The following is a 22147-nucleotide window of genomic DNA, read 5'->3' as shown; positions in this document are numbered from 1 at the left end:
CACCTCTAAGCTTACTGCACCAGTGATAAATGTAACACTTGGTGATGAAATAATACATAGGGTGGAGACTTCAAAATTTTTAGGTGTCCATATTAATGATAACTTAAATAGGAAAAAACACATTTTGGAACTCTTAAAACAACTTAGTTCAGCCACATTTGCACTTAGGATCATAGCAAATCCTTGGGAGAGAGAGAGAAATCAGTAAGTTGACATATTTTGCTTATTTTCATTCAGTAATGTCATGTGGGCCAACGGCCTTGCCACAGTGGTAACACCGGTTCCCATCAGATCACCGAAGTTAAGCGCTGTCGGGCTGGCCTAGCAATTGGATGGGTGACCATCCCGTCTACCGAGCTCTGTTGGCAAGAGGGGTGCATTCAGCCTCTGTGACGCAAACTGAGGAGCTACTTGACTGAGAAGTAGCGGCCCTGGTCTCGGAAACTGACATACGGCCGGGAGAGCGGTGTGCTGACCACATGCCCCTCCATTTCCTCATCCAGTGACGCCTGTGGGCTGAGCATGACACGGCGGCCGGTCGGTACCGTTGGGACTTCATGGCCTGTTCAGGAGGAGTTTACTTTTAATGTCTATGAAATAATGCGATCATCTTGTAGACACCTGTTTAAGGAGTTGGGCGTTCTGACTACTGCTTCACAATTTATTTATTCCCTCATTAAGTTTGTTGTAAATAATCCTCTACATTTCAAAAGGAACAATGTGGTATATATATATATATATATATATATATATATATATATATATATATATATATATATATATATATATATATATAAAATACTAGAAGAAAAAATGACATTCATTACTCAACATTAAGGTTGTCTTAGCCCAGAAATGGGTGCACAACGCTGCAACAAAAATTTTTGACTATTTACTCAGTGATATAAAATGTCTAACAGACAGCAAGGTAAAATTTGAAAATAGATTGAAAAATTTTCTCCTTAACAACTCCTTCTATTCCGTAGAAGAATTGTTATGTTTGTAACGAATGAAAGGTGGTGGGTAGGAATTGCTAACTCAGTCTGTATATCTTGTTTTCATTTCGGGGAAAAATGGAAGTAAAATGACTCGTTCCACATCTTAACGATTTATCGTGCAAAATGGTCCACGAAACATGAAAGTAACTAACTAACTAATTAATTAACTTCCAGCGTACCTTGTATTCCTTTTAGGTTCTTAGGCATCATGATGTTGAGTCTTTTATTGGGAAAATTGCTGCTGTTCCTCAGGCTCTTCCGTGGATCTCGAAGATACACTACTGGCCATTAAAACTGGTACACCACTAAGCTGACGTGCTACAGACGCGAAATTTAACCGACAGGAAGAAGATGCTGTGATATGCAAATGATTAGCTTTCCAGAGCATTCACACAAGGTTGGCGACGGTGGCGACACCTACAACGTGCTGACACGAGGAAAGTTTCCAACCGATTTCTCATACACAAACAGCAGTTGACTGGCGTTGCCTGGTGAAACGTTGTTGTGATGCCTCGTGTAAGGAGGAGAAATGCGTACCATCAAGTTTCGGACTTTGATAAAGGTCGGATTGTAGCCTATCGCGATTGCGGTTTATCGTATCGCGACATTGCTGCTCGCGTTGGTCGAGATCCAATGACTGTTAGCAGAATACGGAATCGGTGGGCTCAGGAGGGTAATACGGAACGCAGTGCTGGATCCCAACGGCCTCGTATCAGTAGCAGTCGAGATGACAGGCATCTTATCTGCATGGCTGTAATGGATCGTGCAGCCACTTCTCGATTTCTGAGTCAACAGATGGGGACGTTTGCAAGACAACAACCATCAACACGAACAGCTCGACGACGTTTGCAGCAGCATGGACTATCAGCTCGGAGACTATGGCTGCGGTTACCCTTGACGCTGCTTCAAAGACAGGGGCGCCTGCGATGGCGTACTCAACGACGAACCTGGGTGCACGAATGGCAAAACGTCATTTTTTCGGATGAATCAAGGTTCTGTTTACAGCATCATGACGGCCGCATCCGTGTTTGGCGACATCGCGGTGAACGCATGTTGGAAGCGTGTACTCGTCATCACCATACTGGCGTACCACCCGGCGTGATGGTATGGGGTGCCATTGGTTACACGTCTCTGTCACTTCTTGTTCGCACTGACGGCAGTTTGAAAAGTGGACGTTACATTTCATATGTGTTACGATCCGTGGTCCTACCTTTCATTCCATTCCTGCGAAACCCTACATTTCAGCGTGATAATGTACGACCGCATGTTGCAGGTCCTGTACGGGCCTTTCTGGATAGAGAAAATGTTCGACTGCTGCCCTGGCCAGCACACTCTCCAGATCTCTCGCCAATTGAAAACGTCTGGTCAATGGTGGCAGAGCAACTGGTTCGTCACAATACGCCAGTCACTACTCTCGATGAACTGTGGTATCGTGTTGAAGCTGCATGGGCAGCCGTACCTGTAAACACCATCCAAGTTCTGTTTGACTCAATGCCCAGGTGTATCAAGGCCGTTATTACGGCCAGAGGTGGTTGTTCTGGGTACTGATTTCTCAGGATCTATGCACCCAAACTGCGTGAAAATGTCATCACATGTCATTTCTAGTATAATATACTTGTCCAATGAATACTCGATTATCAGATGCATTTCTTCTTGGTGTAACAATTTTAATGGCCAGTAGTGTACATAAAGTTACGGACGCGAGTGTGCTTTCGCACTTTGGATCACGCCAGTGGATTCCCCGCCCCGATAGCTGGAACATCTACCAGAAGCACAAAGCCGGAATGGTAGGCTACACTGCGTAGGAATGCCGTATGTATCTGCGGCGCAGGGCGGCTGTAGTGAAGCGCGGCAGTTGCCGTATTTCACTGCTCGATTGGCCCCGCATGGCGGCGAGCCGCGAGGCGCGGCCAACAGAGACGCCCACTCAGGCCGGCGCGGTGGCGACTTTTTATCGGCGCGGCGCAGCCTGGAGCCCGGGGCCTCAGCTCGCTGTGGAAGTCTCGCTCGCAGCCAATTAAGCGTCTGGTCCAGCGGCGGCAGCTGCGCCGTAATTCCTGGCTGCGGTCGAGGGAGGCGCAGCGGAGACGAGCAGAGCAGGCGGCAGAGGCAGGGAGGCGCCGGCAGCGAGCGGTGGGCCCCGCGACACCAATTAGGGCCGCATTCCTCCGCAAACAGTCGCGCTGACGTCCCCGCGCAAGTATGCGCCGCGGGCCGCTAGCGAACTCGACCGGTTCCTCGCGTACGCTATCCTCTCCTGTTGACCGGACAACACGGGATGACGCAGCGGGAAGAAGGGACACCGGTTTCGCAGTCCGAGACGTCACTGTTCGAACTCTGGTCGGATCCATCTCGGCTCATTAACTGTTGCCCATTAAAATCGCAACGCCAGGGAGAATGGCTAATGTGGTGTCACCGCCAGACACCACACTTGCTAGGTCGTAACCTTTAAATCTGCCGCGGGTCGTTAGTATACGTCGGACCCCCGTGTCGCGACTATCAGTGATTGCAGGCCGAGCGCCGCCACACGGCAGGTCTAGAGAGACTCCACTATCACTCGCCCCAGTTGGACAGCCGACTTTGCTAGCGATGGTTCACTGTCTACATACGCTCTCATTTGCAGAGACGACAGTTTAGCATAGCCTTCAGCTACGTCATTTACTACGACCTTGCAAAGCGCCATATTCAGCTACTATGTCTTCTGAACAGATAATATTGTGAATCATGTACCGTCAAGTGCGACGTTCATCATTAATGGATTAAAGTTAATTATCAAACCAATTACGTCCGCTTTCTGAATTCTAATTTCTTGTCGTGTTCCAGACCTCACGTCAGTATAGTTCTTCCCTTCTCAAGCCAGCCTGCGTGAGCTAAACGCGTGTCTTTCGGCCTCCTCTAGCAACACGGTGTTGGCTCTTCTGCCAACACAACACCTAATAACGACCTTTTACTTTAAAAAAAAAAAGAAAAAAGAATTCTTATTTTGAAATGTGGTAGTGCGCATCAGAACAAGACAAAAATGTCAAGTAAACATGGCCTCTAAAATGCATACCTTAAGAATAATGAGCACTTGTTCATCTTTGCTGCTGTGAAACACATCTCTTATACTTCAAGTCCTTTCTATTCCGAGTACAAACGATCTTCTGAATGCAGTAAACAAATTATGACACATGCCTGCGCAATTGTCCACGAATACAGCAAGCGTTAAATACGTGTTAGTGCTGTTACTGTAAAGGTAAGACCGCAGAGAGCGGAACTGCACTGTGGCACTGTTTACTACTCGTATACCGTATTTCAACAGCAGCGGCGCGACAATACGCAGCAAATTTTGTACGTAAGTCATTCGGCAACCTCCTAGAAAAATGGACGAAAGTGACATGGACGAGATAATAGTTCTCTTTCTTACGCGAGGAAGAAGACAATGAATTTATATACGTGAGTGTTGGTGATCTTGGAAAGACTAGCGATGCAGAGATATTTTCACGATTGAGTGAGCAACAGAGCTGAAAACGAACACCTTGGGTATACCAGGCACGAAAGAATAATTACCAAGCACGAGAGTTCAGCTGCCTCACGTAATTGCAGGAGACGAAGCTTTTCGATTAGAAACCTGTTTGATCACACCTTATCCTGCTACACAGTTAGAAAAAAAATGGTTCAAATGGCTCTGAGCACTATGGGACTTAACTTCTCAGGTCATCAGTCCCCTAGAACTTAGAACTATTTAAACCTAACTAACCTAAGGACATCACACACATCCATGCCCGAGGCAGGATTCGAACCTGCGACCGGAGCGGTCGCGCGGCTCTGTTGCTCATTCTGATCGTGAAAATATCTCTGCATCGCTAGTCTTTCCGAGATCACTAACATTTACAATTAGACAACCAATCGAAAAAAGCATAGGGTTACAGACATTACTATTTCAGAAAACGCTTTTCGAATGCTGTACCAAAATTTTAGCATTTAGTATCGCAAGAGCTGACTCGGCCCAAAAACATGTAGATGGTTCGAATGCCTCTGAGCAGTCGCGCGGTTCCGGACTGAAAAACATGTAGAGAACGTGATTCTTGCCACTAGTGTCTTGCACAGCTTGCTCAGACACGATACAGAGTTACAAACTTCCTATGTGCTGGAATAGTTGCAGGTCAGAAACTTCTGTTAATCAGTACAACGAAAAACCGACCAAGTTGCAAGTTTCGTCTTTTTATCACTCTATTACATGTTTCGGGCCGGGATCTATTTTCAGACCCTCGTAACAGATAGTAAAATTGGTGTTTCCGAAAACGCAAGACCCATGTCAAATATGTACAGACGAACAGTTTAAGCGTACACGGATCTGTTATCTGTATGCGCTGTAACTGTTCGTTTGCACATTTCTGTCGTGGATTTCGTGTTTTCGGAAATACAAGTTTAACTATCTGTTATGATTTGAAAATAGGTCCGGGCCGGAAACAAGTAATCGAGTGAATAAAAAAATTGAAGTTTGCAACTTCGGCTAATTTTTTGTTGTACTAACGATAGAGTATTGTTCGACAGTCAAGAGACTTAAGAGACACGTGACCTTCCTCACATAAGAGGCAATTTCGTAAATAATGCTATCCAGATACGAGATAGATTCAAAGATTATTTCAGTTCCCCGCAATGTATACCACTTGCCATTAAAATTGCTACATCAAGAAGAAATGCAAACGATAAACGGACAAATTTAATATACTAGAACTGACATGTGATTACATTTACACGCAATTTGGGTGAATAGAACCTGAGAAATCAGTACCCAGAACAACGACCTCTGGCCGTAATAACGATCTTGATACGCCTGGGCATTGAGTCAAACAGAGCTTGGATGGCGTGTACAGGTACAGCTGCCCAAGCAGCTTCAACACGATACCACAGTTCATCGAGAGTAGTGACTGGCGTATTGTGACGAGCCAGTTTCTCGGCCGCCATTGACCAGACGTTTTCAATTGGTGAGATATCTGGAGAATGCGCTGGCCAGAGCAGCAGTCGAACATCTTCTGTATCCAGAAAGGCCCGTACAGGACCTGCAACATGCGGTCGTGCATTATCATGCTGAAATGTAGGGTTTCGCATGTATCGAATGAAGGGTAGAGCCACGGGTCGTAACACATCTGAAATGTAATGTCCACTGTTCAAAGTGCCGTCAATGCACACAAGAGGTGATCGAGACTTGTAACCAATGGCACCCCATACAATCACGCCGGGTGATACGCCTGTATGGCGATGACGAATACACGCTTCCAATGTGTGTTCACCACGATGTCGCCAAACGCGGATGCGACCATCATGATGCTGTAAACAGAACTTGGATTCATACGACAAAATGACGTTTTGCCATTCATGTACCCGGGTTCGTCATTGAGTACACCATCGCAGGCCGTCCTGTCTGTGATGCCGCGTCAAGGGTAGCCTCAGCCGTGGTCTCCGAGCTGACAGTCCATGCTGCTGCAAACGTCGTCGAACTGTTCGTGTTGATGGTTGTTGTCTTGCAAACGTCCCCATCTGTTGAGTCAGGGATCGAGACGTGGCTGCACGATCCGTTACAGCCATGCAGATAAGATGCCTGTCATCTCGACTGCTAGTGATACGAGGCCGTTGGGATCCAGCACGGCGTTCCTTATTACCCTCCTGAACCCACCGATTCCATATTCTGCTAACAGTCATTGGATCTCGACCAACACGAGCAGCAATGCCACCACACGATAAACCGCAATCGCGTTAGGCTACCATCCGACCTTTATCAAAGTCGGAAACGTAATGGTACGCATTTCTCCTCCTTACACGAGGCATCACAAAAATGTTTCACCAGGCAACGCCGGTCGACTGCTGTTTGTGTATGAGAAATCGGTTGGAAACTTTCCTCATGTCAGTACGTTGTAGGTGTCGCCACCGGCGCCAACCTTGTGTGAATGCTCTGAAAAGTTAATCATTTGCCTATCACAGCATCTTCTTCGTGTCGGTTAAATTGCGCGTCTGTAGCACGTCATCGTCGTGGTGTAGCAATTTTAATGGACAGTAGTGTAGTTTAGTCTGGCAAAAGGAAATGGTAAACAGGGGTGTTGTGGAAGAGAAAATAAGTTGTAAAAATGTAATATAAGCATGAACTCATTAAAAATAAAGACCTGTTCGTCCGTTTCACAAAACAATAAAAAATAATTTCTAGGTATTCGTGCGTTATGATTGCACGCCTTTCCTTGGCAATTTCATTCGAAATTTTGCTCTTTCTGATATTATTCATATAATGTTCATTTTTACTTGTTTTGTAAATAAAACCACCTTTTCTTGCTGCAACTTCGTTTATTTTTCACAGATCGTTTCATCTTTTTCTTGCTGTAAGGCATCTTCTGTGGGATCTATAACGATACAGTTTTTTTTTATTTTTAGATTATCAAGCAGTTCACGTCGCGTTATTTTTATGTAAATAAGTAATTACAGTGTGCTACGATCTGCGCGTCCTCTCATCTGGTCTGGAGATCGCACTGCCACTTTATTTCCGAAACATAAGCATAATTCCGGAAATAAAGTGGTAGTGCGACCTCCAGACTAGATGAGAGGAAACGCAGATCACAGCAAACTGTAATTATTTATTTACATATAAACGTGACGTGAACTGTTTGATAATCTAATAATAAAAAACTGTGTCGTCATAGATCCCATTGAAGATGTCTTAGAGCAAGAAAAAGACAAACCCCCCTGGGAAAAATAAATTAAGATGCTGCGGAGGATGGCCACACAAAAATACTTGTCAATACACATTTTAAAGGGCATATAACTCTGGTTACCAAGTTTCCAACAGTTAACTTTTCGTCGTCTAACTCCATTTAGGTAAATAAGCTTTCATCTCGCACGTCAAAAGACCTACGATCTGAACGACTTGCAGAATCGGGACACACGCCATACCGTACCAGCGACAACGGAACTACGCGACGCCCCATGGCGCGTCACAGTTGGCCAGTAGGTCAACTTTGCCTCGCAGTGCCGCTGCCACGCAGTGCATTCTGTCTCGTACAGTTATACCTTTTTGTACCCGTGGTCTAGGGGTAGCGTCTTTGATTCATAATCAAAACGTCTTCGATCCCGGGTTCGAATCTCGCCACTGCTTAAATTTTGATTAATAATCAGCATTGGCGGCTGCAGACTTCCGGCATAAGAAGTCACCTGTCATTCTGCCAATGGCCTTGTCAAAGAGGTTCAGGGCACTCTCTTGTCCTAGGGGTGGGAAACTGCCCCTAAAGGCTTCAGCAATGATCAACGGCATTGGGATGAAGAATGCAATGAAAACCACTGCATTAAACACACGTAACGTGTATGCACAGCTGATATGGGCTGTAATTGAAGAAGTGTCATGCTGATCTCACCATCGGCAAAAGATTCCGGGATAGTCCCCCATTCGGATCTCCGGGAGGGGACTGCCAAGGGGGAGGTTACTATGCGAAAAAGATTGAATACTAAACGGAACGATAAACTTCTACGTGTCGGGACGTGGAATGTCAGAAGCTTGAAGGTGGTAGGAAAACTAGAAAATCTGAAAAGGGAAATACAAAGGCTCAATCTAGCTATAGTAGAGGTCAGTAAACTGAAGTGGAAAGAAAACAAGGATTTCTAGTCAGATGAGTATAGGGTAATATCAACAGCAGCAGAAAATGGCATAATGGGAGCAGGATTAGTTGTGAATAGGAATGTAGGAGAGAGAGTGTGTTACTGTGAACAGTTCAGTAATAAGGCTGATTTTATCAGAATCGACAGCAAACCAACACCGACAATGAAAGTTCAGGTATACATCCCGACGTCGCAATCTGAAGATGTAGTGATAGAGAAAGAGTGCGAGGATATCGTAAGGGTAATACAGAATGTAAAAGGATATGAAAACATTATAGTCATGGGAGACTGGAATGCAGTTGTAGAGGAAGGAATAGAAGAAAAGGTTAAGGAGAATATGGGCTTGGCACATGGAATGAGAGAGGAGAACGCATAATTGAGTTCTGTAGCAAGTTTCAGCTAGTAATAACGAATACTCTGTTCAAGAATCGCATGAGAAGGAGGTGTACTTGGAAAAGGCCGGGTGATACGGGAAGATTTCAGTTAGATTACATAATGGTCAGACAGAGATTCCGAAATCGGATACTGGATTGTAAGGCGTACCCAGGAGCAGATATAGACTCAGTTCACAATGTAGTAGTGATGAAGATTAGGCTGAAGTTTAAGACATTCGTCAGGAAGAATCAATACGCAAAGAAGTGGGATACAGAAGTACTAAGGAATCAGGAGATACGGTTGAAGTTCTCTAAGGCTGTAGCTACAGCAATAAGGAATAGCGCAGTAGGCAATACATTTGAAGAGGAATGGACATCTCTAAAATCGGCCATCACAGAAGTTGGGAAGGAAAACATTGGTACAAAGAAGGTAACAGAAGAAATATTTCAATTGATCGATGAAAGGAAGAAGTACAGAAATGTTCCGGGAAACTCAGTAATAGAGAAATACAAGTCGCTGAGGAATGAAATAAATAGGAAGTGCAGGGTAGCTAAGACGAAATGGGTGCAGGAACAATGTGAAGACATCGAAAAAGAAATGATTGTCGGAAGGACAGACTCAGCATACAGGAAAGTCAAAACAACCTTCGTTGACATTAAAAGCAAGGGTGATAACATTAAGGGTGCAACGGGAATCCCACTGTTAAATGCAGAAGAGAGAAAGGATAGGTGGAAAGAGTACATTGAAGGCCTCTATGAGGGGGAAGATTTGTCTGATGTGATAGGAGATAGGGGACCCAGCACTAGAATCGGAATTTATAATAGCTTTGGAGAACTTAAGATCAAATAAGGCAGAAAGGATCGATAACATTCCATCATAATTTCTAAAATCATTGGGGGAAGTGGCGAAAAAACGTCTATTCACGTTGGTGTGTAGAATGAGCCTGGCGACATACCATCTGACTTTCGGGAAAGCATCATCTACACAATTCCGAAGATGGCAAGAGCTGACAAGTGCGAGAATTATCGCACAATCAGCTTAACATCTCATGCATCCAAGTTGTTTATAGGAATAATATACAGAAGAATGGAAAAGAAATTGAGGGTGCGCTAGATGACGATTAGTTTGGCTTTAGGAAAGGTAAAGGCACGAGAGAGGCAATTGTGACGTTGTGGTTAATAATGGAAGAAAGACTGAAGAAAAGTCAATTCACGTTCGTAGGATTTGTCGACCCGCAAAAAGCGATCGACAATGTAAATGGTGCAAGATGTTCGAAATTCTGAGAAAAGTAGGGGTAAGCTATAGGGAGAGACGAGTCATATACAATATGTACAACAGCCAGGAGGAATAATAAGAGCCGCGCGGGATTAGCCGAGATGTCTAGGCACTGCAGTCATGGACTGTGCGGCTGGTCCCAGCGGAGGTTCGAGTCCTCCCTCGGGGGTGGGTGTGTGTGTTTGTCCTCCGGATAATTTAGGTTAAGTAGTGTGTAAGCTTAGGGGCTGATGACCTTAGCAGTTAAGTCCCATAAGATTTCACACACATTTGAACATTTTTTTTCAATAATAAGAGTGGACGACCAAGAACGAAGTGCTTGTATTAAAAAGGGTGTAAGACAAGGATGTAGCCTTTCACCACTACTGTTCAATCTGAACATCGAGGAAGCAATGATGGAAATACAAGAAAGGTTCAGGAATGGAATTAAAATTCAAGGTGAAAGTATATCATTGATACGATTCGCTGATGATAATGCTATCCTGAGAGAACGTGAAGCAGAATTGCATGATCTGCCGAACTGAATGAACAATGTATTGAGTATAATGTATGGATTGATAGCAAATCTTAGAAAGATGAAGGTAGAAGTAGAAATTAGAACAGCCAGAAACTTAACATCAGGATTGATGGTCATGAAGTTAAGGAATTCTGCTACCTAGGCAGAAAAATAACCAATGACAGACGGAGTAAGGACAACAAAAGCAGATTAAAAGTGGCAAAAAGGGCATTCCTGGCCAAGAGAAGTCAACTAATATCAAATATCGGCCTTAATTTGAGGAAGAAATTTCTGAGAATGTACGTCTGGAGTACAGCATTATATGGTAGAGAAACAGGGACTGTGGGAAAACCGGAACAGAAGAGAATCGTCGCATTTGCGATTGGGTGCTACAGACGAATGCTGAAAATTAGGTGGACTGATGAGGTAAGGAATGAGGAGGTCTGCGCAGAATCGGAGAGGAAATGACTATGTGGAAAACACTGATAAGGGACAGAATGATAGGACATCTGTTAAGACATGAGGGAATGACTTCCATGGTACAAGAGGGAGCTGCAGAGGGCAAAAACTGTAAAGGTACACAGAGATTGGAGTTCATGTACATCGAGTAAATAATTGAGGACGCAGGGTTGCAGGTGCTACTCTGTGGTGAAGAGGTTAGCACAGGAAAGGAATTCATGGAGGGCAAAAAAAAAAATGGCAATTTCTCATAATCGGTATTTGGTCACGTCGTGCCGCACCGCTCTGCTGCGTTGTTCAGCTCAGTGTACTCGTACCTTAAATCATAACTACAAATTCTGGGTAAGTGCAGCTGGTACGTTGCTTCTAATGCAACCAGTTCTCGTTTTGATAAGCTTGTGAAACGCTTTCATATTATAATTTTATCATAGCACGTACCAGCATAATGGAAGTGTTTTATTCCACAGGAAAAATGGTAGACATGTCTCCTTTGTTAAGCCCTGCAAATGGAAGCAATCATCGAGTCCGTGTCTTGTATGCCGAAAAATATCCAGAAGCTCTGCTGTTTCACTGTAATTGAAAAATGTGCTATCATCTGTTTACTCATTTCTTTAGTGTGTGTGTGTATATGTGTGTGTGTGTGTGTGTGTGTGTGTGTGTGTGTGCGTCATTCGTAACAGCAAAGAGTCGGCAGTAGAACAGATGTGTTTCACAGTAATTAAGATGAACAAATGCTCATAGCTTTTAAGGTATGCGTTTTACAGCCCACGATTAATGGACTTTATTTTTGTTTCCGTCCACACTATCACCTTTCAAAATGTGGAACAGTTTTTTTTAACATCCTGTGTACAGTATTGCATAAATACATGATTAAATCTGAAGGTAATTCACACATTTACAGGGTGCTAAATTTAATACAAATAGCTGCTAGGTCTGTCAGAAACAACGGCTCCAACTCATCTGTGCGCGTCAACGGATTTATCTGGGATGAGAGGTATGAATACATCACAGCATGTGACACTACAGGCCTTACGAGTGCCAGCAGCCGTCTCCGGTGGAGAGCGAGTGACGCTTTCAGATGAGTTTAATAACGGAAGGGTTGTGCCAGAGATTGTCAAAGACACATTCAAAGAAATTTAGAGCTTTGTCAGTGGATACGTTTTTAACCAACAGATGTCTCTATCCACAAATCTCTTGGAGACATCTGATGGTCAAAGAAGTAATTATAATTCAATGTTATTGTCTGCTATACCATACCATTCACAAAAATTCAACAGAGATAATTACAAGTCACAGTAAAATGACGGGATTTAAGAAGAAGCTTTTATTTGTATCTAAAGAAAATGAAGATATAAGCATTACTTATGCTTCAAAAAAAGTGTGATACTGATTTTTCTGATAGTGCAAGTTCATGGAATCGTGAAACCACTGGATTAGATTCAGCCTGTGAATAGGTACAGTATATTTTTACTTTCTTGCTTAAATATAATCTTAAGTAGCTTATAAGTTGACCTCAAAACTCTGTATAACCTTTGTTCAGATCCAGTAAAATAAAACTGAACGGATGGAACACTTAAATTGTGTTACATATGTGAATATACAGACTGAAGCAAGAAATAACTTAAAGTATTCATGTTAATGTACTTCAAACAGAGACTTGAAAAGTTATATTACTTTTACGTGGCTTGTGATTATCTCTCTGTTATTATAGCAATGTTGATTTTCTTCTGCAGGTTACTCCAAAAAGCAGAGAAAATGAAGTGATTCCATCTAAACGTCCAAGAAGAAGAAAAATAAATTGGAATGAGAAAACTTGGTCTTCGGCAAAATGCAAAAAGAGCAGACATGAAGGAAGAGTTTATTTATCAGATAAAACTCACGGGAAAATCGTGCTCTTGTTCAAAGAAGTGTTTCGAAAAAATTGGAGATAAAGACACCATTTGGCTGTTTTTAATGGTCAAAATGCATACCTTATGGGTCTAATGAAAATGACTGAAGTAAGGACAAGGTAAGAAAGCTGAGATCAGAGTATTTTAGTATAATATTATGTTTACTGATCATAATGAGATGATTTAAAAATTAAATGTGTGTGAAATCTTATGGGACTAAACTGCTAAGGTCATCAGTCCCTAAGCTTACACACTGCTTAACCTAAATTATCCTAAGGACAAACACACACACCCATGCCCGAGGGAGGACTCGAACCTCCGCCGGGACCAGACGCACAGTCCATGACTGCAGCGCCTGAGATCGCTCGGCTAATCCCGCGCGGCTGAGATGATTTAAACAAAGCAATTTTCATATGACTAATTAATGCTTTCAGTTTATATCAGGTACTCAAAAAGAAAGAAAGCATGAACTTTCTAGCAGGGGAGTTATATTCTTGTACCAAATTCGTAGCAGAGGCGCATTAATAGATGTTTTGCAGACAGACCTTTTTAAACATCCATGGTGTACAGAGTCATATCGGAATAATTCGGAATCCACAGAAACAACTCAAAAGTAGCTGCTCCACTCCAAAAGTAGATCAGAGAGGTGAAGTAAATATTTATAACATTAATTACTATGAATAAGATTTTATGTGTCGTTAGTTACTATCCCATAATTTTTGTATGTTTAGAAAGCATTATTTTGTATTTTCTTACAGGTAAACACACAACCCCCACACCCTCATGCTTACAAAGAAGACAGCAAAAAAGGTGTTAGAAGAGATTTGCTGAATAATATTCCAAAATATTCCAGCCATTACCGTAGATCAAACTCTAGTAAGCAGCATTTTGACTGTGACGTTTCTGTTCTGTACAAAAAATTTTAACTTGATTATTGGAAGAAGAAAAATATCAGTGTCGTTTCATAAGGGAGTCCAGAAAGATGTTTGACACTGAATTCAATATTCGATTTAAATTACCAAGGTCAGATACGTGTGGTAAGTGTGACTCCTTTGCAAAACAGTTAAATGATGCAGTCTAAGCGGTCAAGACTGCTTTGTGGAAAATGAAGCCTGGGAAAGCCACCGGCCCAGATGACCTTCCAGCAGAGTTATGGTCTTCCCATCATTGGAAGCCAGTTGAATGGTTAACGGAACTCTTCAGCAAGATCATTGACGAGGGACAAACACCAACTGATCGGCAACAGAGCATCACCGTGCCTATCTTTAAGAGGAGTGCATGAACTATCGTGCAGTTCGACTTCTCTGCCACGCCATGAAAATATTTGAGCGTGTTCTGTACCCAAGGATCCGTGAGATCACACAGATTTCCAAAAAACCAAGCTGGATTTGTGAATAACTGCGGCACAACTGATGCTATTCATACTGCAAGACTCTTAGTCGAAAAACATCATGAGAAAGCCAAATCGCTGCATCTAGCATTCCTGGATCTCGAAGAGGGCTTTGATCGGGTGCCACACAGTCTCATCTGGCTAGCACTTCGACAGCATGATGTGACAGAGCAGCTTACTAACTGGGTCCAGTTACTTTATGCACAGCCAAGAAGTTATGTCTGTACAACCTCAGTAGTATCCAAGGACTTCCCCATCACAATCGGCGTCCATCAAGGTTCTGTATTATAACCACTTCTGTTCATTCTCGTAATGGACACCGTGACAGCTGACCTGCACCGGTCATTACCACGGACCCTACTTTATGCTGACGACGTGATGCTGGCAGCAGAAAACAAGCTTGATCTACAGAGTCAAACTCAAAAATAGAGTGACCTGTTGGCGCAACACGGTTTGCGCCTAAACTTGAAGTAAACCGAGTACGTGACAGCAGACAGGCATGAAATGGTAACCATCACGATTAATGGTTAAGATCTGACTCATATGAGTAAGTTTATGTACCTTGGTTCCGCGATCACTGTTGACGGCCAACTCACCGAAGAGGTCAACAACAGAACTCAGGCAGCCTGGATGAAGTGGCGAACGACAACCAGAGTTACTTGAGACCGCAGGATGAAAGATAATTTAAAATAAAAAGTTATCGCACTATCATCCAACCAGTCGCCTTGTATGGTTGTGAGTCCTGGCCGACTACAGTTGAGTCAGAACGCCGCCTAAGTGTAATGGAAACGAAGATGCTAAGGTGGACAGCGGGTCTCACTAAGTTAGATCACGTTTCCAATGACAGCATTCGAAAACATTTTGGTGTTGCACCGATCCAAGACAAGATGCGTGAGAGTCGTCTTCTATGGTTTGGGTATGTTTTAAGGTTTGGTGATGACTCTATTGGCAAAGCAGGTTATACACTTGAAGTCGTCGGCAGAAGACACAAAGGACGACCTAAGCATTCATAAAGACCTTAAATGCGTGACCATCCCTCCAGATGCAGCCCGTGATAGAGCGAAATGGAGACAACGGACCCATGTAGTGGATCCCGCAAGCACGTGGGACAAACGCTGGAGGAAAAGAAGAAATTTGCTATAAAAAGGTCCTGTGTATCTAGAGGGAGAATATGAACATCTTGTGTCTGGTATTTCAACGTGTTGCAGGCTGCATAAAACCCAGAGGTACGGGCAGCTGAATAACCGTGTATACATGGAAGTTGCCTTATTGAAGACAAACAGCTGCTGAATTACTGGAAGTTCCAGTTATAGGCACATTTCTGACGACCAGCCGTTCTAGGCATCTCTGAACACGACTGTCAACTTCGGTTTGTAGATATGTACTCGTAATACGAGTGTACGTGGGCATGCTCTCGCGGCGATATCCGTTCGTAAAATGCTCTCGAATTTCAAGCCGCATTAAATGGTTAATTGTCCACGAGCTTTCGGGTGGGATCTCCTCTGTCATTATTGACTGTCGTATAGATGTCATTGTCGTGCTTATAAAGGGTGGTCCACTGATAGCGACCGGGCCAAATATGTCACGAAATAAGCATCAAACGAAAAAACTACAAAGAACGAAACTCGTCTAGCTTGAAGGGGGAAACCAGATGGCGCTATGGTTGACCCGCTAGATGGCGCTGCCGTAGGTCAAACGAATATCAACTTCGTTTTCTTAAATAGGAACCCCCATTTTTTTATTACATATTCGTGTAGTACGTAAAGATATATGAATGTTTTAGTTGGACCACTTTTTTCGCTTTGTGATAGATAGCGCTGTAATAGTCACAAACGTATAGGTACGTGGTATCACGTAACATTCCGCCAATGCGGACGGTATTTGCTTCGTGATACATTACCCGTGTTAAAATGGACCGTTTACCAATTGCGGTAAAGGTCGATGTCGTGTTGATGTATTGCTATTGTGATCAAAATGCCCAACGGACGTGTGCTATGTATGTTGCTCGGTATCCTGGACGACATCATCCAAGTTTCCGGACCGTTCGCTGGATAGTTACGTTATTTAAGGAAACAGGAAGTGCTCAGCCACATGTGAAACGTCAACCACGACCTGCAACAAATGACGATGCCCAAATAGGTGTTTTAGCTGCTGTCGCGGCTAATCCGCACATCAGTAGCACACAAACTGCGCGAGAATCGGGAATCTCAAAAACGTCGGTGCTGAGAGTGCTACATCAACATCGATTGCACCCGTACCATATTTCTATGCACAAGGAATTGCATGGCGACGACTTTGAACGTCGTGTACAGTTCTGCCACTGGGCACAAGAGAAATTACGAGACGATGACAGATTTTTTGCATGCGTTCTATTTAGCTACGATGCGTCATTCACTAACAGCGCTAACGTAAACCGACATAATATGCACTATTGGGCAACGGAAAATCCGCGATGGCTGCGACAAGTGGAACATCAGTGGCCTTGGCGGGTTAATGTATGGTGCGGCATTATGGGAGGAGAGATAATTGGCCCCCATTGTATCGATGGCAATGTAAATGGTGCAGTGTATGCTGATTTCCTACGTAATGTTCTACCGATGTTACTACAAGATGTTTCACTGCATGGCAGAATCGCGATGTACTTCCAACATGATGGATGTCCGCCGCATAGCTCGCGTGCGGTTGAAGCGGTATTGAATAGCATATTTCATGACAGCTGGATTGGTCGTCGAAGCACCATACCATGGCCCGCACGTTCACCGGATCTGACGTCCCCGTATTTCTTTCTGTGGGGAACGTTGAAGGATATTTGCTATCGTGATCTACCGGCAACGCCTGACAACATGCGTCAGCGCATTGTCAATGCATGTGCGAACATTACGGAAGGCGAACTACTCGCTGTTGAGAGGAATGTCGTTACACGTATTGCCAAATGCATTGAGGTTGATTGACATCATTTTGAGCATTTATTGCATTAATATTTTTTTTACAGGTAATCACGCTGTAGCAGCATGCGTTCTCAGAAATGATAAGTTAACAAAGGTACATGTATCACATTGGAATAACCGAAATAAAATGTTCAAACGTACCTAAGTTCTGTATTTTAATTTAAAAAACCTACCTGTTACCAACAGTTCGTCTAAAATTGTGAGCCATGTGTTTGTGACTATTACAGCGCCATCTATCACAAAGCGAAAAAAGTGGTCCAACTAAAACATTCATATTTATTTACGTACTACACGAATATGTAATAAAAAATGGGGTTCCTATTTTAAAAAAAAAAACGCTGTTGATATCCGCTTGACCTATGGCAGCGCCATCTAGCGGGTCAACCATAGCGCCATCGGGTTTCACTCTTCAAGCAAGACAACTTTCGTTTTTTGTAGCTTTTTCGTTTGATGCTTATTTCGTGAGATATTTGGCCTGGTGACGATCAGTGGGCCACCCTGTATAGCTTCGCAGCAGACAGTGACGTCACAAGTGCTCAGTCCCGCACCATATGTGGTAATCTTTCGATGACGCGCCCCCCGCGCCCGCTTCAACTCTCCCATCACAGGATCCCAGACCGAACTCAATTGCAATCCACCTTCTTTATTGAGGGTGTTGTTTGATATTTTGATCTCTATAGCTTCGTTTGTTAGGCTATCCCAGAAACCATTGGTTCGTTTAAAAAATACAAGGCTCGTCGAATGCAATTCTGTGTACGTTTTCCAGTGCATGTTCCGCTACAGCTGATATTACGGGATAGCGTAGGCGGAATCGCTTATTATGTTCTATGCAACTCTGTTCAATAGTGAGGACAGTCTGACGTCTATAAACTGCCCACATCTACGTGGTACTCTGCATATTCTAGCTGTTCGCGGACCTACATCGTCTTTCACAGGATTCATTAGTTTGACGGATATTTGCTGCGGGCCTGAAGACTGTGTCGATTTAACGTCTCTTCAAGTGTCGGCTTATCCTCCCTGTTACTAACACAGCCTTCTTCGTGTCTTCTTCGGAGGCTTTTTGTTTCCGTGGCTTAGATAAAAGTGCTTGTGAAATTTGTCTGTTGTTGAAAAATTTACATAAGTGGCTCAGCTCCCTCGGCAGGCGTACGGCGTCTGAGATGGTTTCAGTTCGAAGTACCAAGAACCTCAGAACAGACGTTTCTGTGCCATCGTCGACATTACAGTAAGCAGAACCATATTTCGCCGTGCTAGTTCCGCCGTGCTGCGGAAGAGGATACACTTCACCAGAAAACAGTAGGACAAAAACGGCCATTAGCTTTTGGCCGTTCACCTCCTACTGATGGGGTCACTTTCGGCTTTAGATTGTGACTGGATCGAAGCAGCAACGGTGACACAGCTAATATCGTCAAGGCAGAGAGCCGCGGAGGAGACGAAAGGTAAATTTAGTCGGCTTTCGCAACATGAGGCAGAACGAAAAATTGCGGAACGTACCATGATCAACACGACAGGAAGGAACTTCGATGAGGATATCATATAAGTACTTAAGAAGGGACTTCATAACTTTTCTCCTTCACCACTCAGTATTCCTTTCGCAGACATATTAAGTGGAGTTGAAGAAACAGTTTCCCAGTGAAACGGCAGAAGAAACTCGTAGAGAAACGTGCCACATTCTTTTAAAATCCAGGCCTCCAGCACCGAACATGACCAGAGCTGAACACGATGGCCTCCGAGCCCTCGGCAACGATCCTCTCGTCGTCGTCCTACCAGCTGACAAGGGCAGTGCCGCCGTCCTAGTGGAACGAGGCGACTATGACGCGAAAATCCGACATATGCTAGAGGAAAACAGGTACCAAAAACTGCCTCGGGACCCAACATCCAGAATAGTGGAGGAAGAATTCGGTACTTCTCAAATGGTTATCGCTGGAAGAGAGTGTTATTAATAACTTCCTGCCTCAGGCACCCCGACTACCCACGTTCTGCTATCGCCAAAGATACGTAAGAAGGATAACCCTTAAAGGCCAGCATCATCGGATCGCGGACCTATAGACTTACAAAGCACGCTGGACACTGTGCCCCCATATTAATAATACGGCTGACGTCATCGGTCGAATTAAACGTCTATGCCGTGGTGAAGGAGATATTATGGCTAGTTTTGATGTGGTTTTCATAGTCACGAGTGTGCACATCACAGACTATACACTTGGTGTCCCGTATCTTCGACGACACCACCGTGGATATACATGAACATACTCTGACGCCATTGTATTATTTACATGGTGTAGAATATTTCAACCAGACGGACGGCGTCGCGGTTGGGAGCCCATTTACTCCAGTTTTAGCCAGCCTCTTCATGGAGCATCTCGAGGTTATCGCCTTGGGCACAGTTCCTGCAAGGCATAGTTGTCTACTGTCGGTACTTCGATGATACTTTCATCATATAGCGTCATGAACACGAAAAGCTGGAAGAGTTCCTCGATCACATCAACAACATCCACGACCACATAAAGTTCACGATGGAATTAGAGAGGGAAGGTTTCATCTAAGACACGAAAACAGAAGGCCTACGAGGAAGATGAAGATTGTGTCTTTACAGTTTTGTGGCTAAGTAACAGGGAAGATAAGCCGGCTCCTTAAGAGACGTAAAATCGACAGTCTTCTGGCCCCCAACGAAGATGCGCCAACCAACGAATGCTGTGAAAAACGATGTAGTCCTCAGAATATGTGCAGTGTACAAAATACCGTGTGGGTGTGAACAATTTACTGTCGATCAGACTGTCCGCACTATTGAAAAGCGCTGCACAGAACATAATAAGTGGTTCTGTCTACGCTATCCCAAAAAATCAGCTGTAGCGGAACATGCGGTGCATTTGACGAGACTTCTACTATTAAATAGACTAGTGGTTTCTGGGATCTGGGATAGCGTAATAAATGAAGTTTTTTTTTGTTTTTTATTTGGTCATGAGTCTTCTGACTGGTTTGATGCGGCCCGCCCCGAATTCCTCTCCTGTGCTAACCTTATAACACTGCAACTGCATTTACGTAGCTTGTGTAATCAAATACTAAATTTGGTTTATTACGTACTATGCCCCAACAGAACAAATAGTCCTGTCACGGAAAAGCCACGTATAACACTACCGTCTGCTATACCATAACCTTAAAGTTGGAGGCAGTTCGTATGATGAAATTATTTTTATTCAAGCAATTATGGTATGAAGCAACAGAGCAGTGTTACCCTCTGAGAGGAATTTCGTTATGTTGACCGTGTTGTACCTAACGAAGGTGGCTTATCGGAAGTGAAAGTCAGAATTACGTAAATATTTAGACAGTAACAAACAATGTTTTACCTATCTACACTGTTCAAAGAATAAAGAAAACGGTCGCCAGCCTAATTAGGCAAGAGAATGATTGACATTCTTATTCAAGAATTGAAAATAAGTATGAGTAACTTTAATGGACAAACACAACCTATACTTTGCCACACGCGAGTGCAATGAACTCTGACACCTGCATATCTTCACGGTAAGGTTGGATCTGATAGAGCAGAACAAGCTAATGGATAAATATAACAGATAACCATACACACTATCACTTTCAGGGCTTATTCAAACTGAATGGTCTTTATAACATTACTATTAATATTCACTGTAATGGACATAGGTTCAGTATTACTTTTCAAACATTTTCCTATCTGACATAAAATATGGATATAGTCCACAGCAAATTTAGTTACTGTGCATAGATTAAGTCTCTCACTATTAAACACCTTTCTACTCAGATTGAAAATTAAATGGAGTTCACTAACAAATTACTTCTCACTGTCTTTTGAATAAAGAAGTTACTATTTTCATAGACAGTGGCCTTTCTATTAATCGTTAACTAGCATGAGCACAATAGTCAAACTGTTGACCCTGTTACACCATTAATATGCACTTTTAATACACAAGAGGAAACCAATATTGTACAGAATTTCACTTGAATAGCAAGAGTAAATGAAACTTTCTATAATTAAGTAACTTTATGCATTTTCACTACTTTCAATGGAGAGGGGCCGTTAATCTTGACCACTGTAGCAGGGCAAACTAAAGATACTTTCAATACACTAAAGAAACAAGCCCTTAACTAGCATGAGCACGTAACTTTGTAACTTTCGATAATATCAGTTCTCAACTTTTACTGTACTGAAATACAAAATTGAGATATTTGTAAGATCCTTTCAACAAACAATATTAAATTTAGCACACTCTATTGCCATATTAATTTTAATATGTTTCTGATAAAGAACACTCGGTAATCACTTCAGTACAAACGAAGAGGAACCTGAGAGGTGGTATGACAAGAAAAAATCAAGGTAGGTACATAAATTCATTTATAAATTACCTTATATTTGAGCACACTAACACATCCAATGAGGTGATCCTTCACTGTACATTACAATAGTTCTTCTATTCTATTACAGTGATTGCGCAATGTGGTGCCCCTTGCATGCTGGTAGGTGGATTTGCAGGTAGAATTGCTGGACTCTGTCATTTCTTGGTGGCCATGATAGATATCAATTCCAGAATAGTTCCAGCTCTTTATCCATCCATCCGAGGCATTGGAAAGAGGCACGGAAAAGCCTCTCTCGGAATCAGCACAATACACAACTTTACACGAACAGCTGATAGTTTGGTAGCTCGTCCCCAACTGACTCTTGG

The 22147-nt window shown here is 43.2% G+C and overlaps 1 pseudogene; it reads left to right on the top strand.

Moving 5' to 3' along the window:
* Positions 1–250: 250 nt before the first annotated feature.
* LOC124558377 lies at positions 251–368 on the top strand (annotated as a pseudogene).
* Positions 369–22147: the final 21779 nt, after the last annotated feature.

Source organism: Schistocerca americana, chromosome 1 (assembly GCF_021461395.2).
Source record: "Schistocerca americana isolate TAMUIC-IGC-003095 chromosome 1, iqSchAmer2.1, whole genome shotgun sequence".
Classification (NCBI taxonomy): domain Eukaryota; kingdom Metazoa; phylum Arthropoda; class Insecta; order Orthoptera; family Acrididae; genus Schistocerca; species Schistocerca americana.
Note: the sequence above shows the minus strand (reverse complement) of the source record. Positions and strands in the feature narration are given on the sequence as shown.